The sequence below is a fragment of the Otolemur garnettii genome, unplaced genomic scaffold (genome assembly GCF_000181295.1).
Source record: "Otolemur garnettii isolate 467f Iridium unplaced genomic scaffold, OtoGar3 scaffold00156, whole genome shotgun sequence".
Taxonomy (NCBI): Eukaryota; Metazoa; Chordata; class Mammalia; order Primates; family Galagidae; genus Otolemur; species Otolemur garnettii.
In genome coordinates, this window is record NW_003852551.1 from 2,530,814 (window position 1) to 2,533,174 (window position 2,361).

Sequence of the window (2,361 nt, forward strand, 5' to 3'; positions counted from 1 at the left end):
TAGCCGGTTGAGCTATAGGCGCCGAGCCAGCAGGTGAGACTTGCCATGTGCCAGGAACCCAGCAAACCTCTTCCCCATACTTGGTTTCACTCTGTTACCATAGTGACCCTGCAAAATGGATGCCATTATCCCCATTTCAGAGGCAAGAAAACTGACAGGGAGAAAAGTGACTCATCCAGATGACCCCAAACTGGAATACGTAAAAACAGAGTAGAAAGGTGGTTACAGGGGGTAAACGGTGTGGGTGAGGGAAATGGGGAGATGGATGGCAAAGGGTACAAAGTTGCAGTTAAGTCAGAAAAATAAGTCTAGAGGTCTAAAGCACAGCATTAAAATGGATAGTTAATAGTATTGTATTGAGGCAGGGCACAGTGTCTCATTCCTGAAATCCTCATACTTTGGGAGGCCCAGGTGGGAGGATCACTTGAGCTCAGGAGACCAGCCTGAGAAAGAGCAAGACCCTGTCTCTATTAAAAAAAGAAAAAAAGCTAGCAGGCATTGTGGTGGGGGCCTATAGTCCCAGCTACTAGGTTGAGACAGGAGGATCACTTAAGCTCAGGAGTTTGAGGTTGCTGTAAGCTAGGCTGAGGCCATGGCATTCTAGCATGGGGCAGCAGAGTGAGAGTCTGTCTCAATAATAATGATAATAATAATAACAATATTGTACTATATACTGGAAATTTGCTAAGAGAATAATTTAGGTACTTTTACTGCATATGTGTGCACACACACATATACAAGGTAACTTATGAATTGGAATACATTAATTTGTTTGACTGTAGTAATCACTTCACTGTGTATATATATATACAAAAAAAACATGTCTGGGCTTGGCGCCCATAGCTCAGCAGCTAGGGCACCAGCCATATACACTGCAGCTGGCAGGTTCAAACTCAGCCTGGGCCTGCCAAACAATAATAACAACTATAACCAAAAAATAGCAAGCGTTGTGGCAGGTGCCTGTAGTCCCAGCTACTAGGGAGGCTGAGGCAAGAGAATTGCTTAAGCCCAAGTTTGAGGTTGCTGTGAGCTGTGATGCCACGGCACTCTACCTAGTATGACAGTGAGAAAATCATGTCTGAGACTCTAAATACATACAATTAAAAGAGAATCACATGACCTGAGTTGGAGCTGTGAAGCCCCAGAGGGGAATGAGAGCTCAGGGAAGAGTTGTTAAGCCTTTGAAGAGGTGACAAGGGCCACAGAGGTGTTATGGTAGAAGGGGCCATAGTAATTCCAGAAAAATCAAGATGGACAGAGACCAAAGCTAAGGACTGGGCAAACAAGTTGCAGAATTAGCATCTAGCATCCTTCAGGAACTTCTAATTCATTCATTCCCTCCTTCATTCATTCACAAATTTATTGATTGCATTGGACAAGTTTCTGGGAATATAGCCCACAGGAATATAAGCCAAACCTTGGAATTTAGAGTCCGGCTATCAGAAAGCTTACCGGATGTTGCTGAAGTAGAAAGTGATATACAAACAACAGATCTTACTGTTAGGAGGCTGGGGTTAGGACAGCACAGTAGGGCTGGGGGATTGGGTCGGCTCGTGCAGTAAGAAAGGGAGGCAATGGAACCACAGCCAGAAGCCCCACTTCCTCCCTGAGAACCTCAAAAGCATCCTCAACTTATAACCACTGCCACCTCCAACCTTGAGGCCAGCCAGCTGACTTCTCAGCCTGCTCAGTGCATAGGTTCAGGAGCTCTGTCATAGGGTCACTTTTGAAGGGCACTAGGTAAGGACTCCAGGGTCAGGAGAGGGTCTGGGACCATCAGTGGCTCAGAGGGTTAAGCAGCTGTGTAGGGTATGACTCCAAGAACAGGGCTGGGTGTGAGGCTGAGGCTGCTGTAACCTGGCCCTGCTCTGTGGTTGACACCTCCCTCCCTCTGCCTGACACCTACTTGCTTATCTCCCGGGACAGCACAGCCTTCAGTCTGTCAATTGCATTGAAGTTGGCCCTTGGCTTCACACCCCAGGGTGTGGAAGAGATCTTAAGATAGGGTATGCCAGCTCTCAACATTTGCAGAAGGGACCTGGAGACTCTTACATCTTCTGCACCTACCTGTGACCTTTCCGATCCTTCTGTGAACAAAATTGCAGATATACTTTCAAATGACATCTGAAGTCATCCCACCTATCCTGTAATCTCAACCATTCCAAGAGGACAGGAGACAAGGTCACACTGCTCACATTCAAGTCCAGTAGAGCTAATACACTTTTTTTTTTTTAAAAAGACAGAGTCTCACTTTATCACCCTCTGTAGAGTGCTGTGCCATCACACAGCTCACAGCAACCTCCAACTCCTGGGCATAGGCGATTCTCTTGCCTCAGCCTCTGGAGTTGCTGGGACTATAGG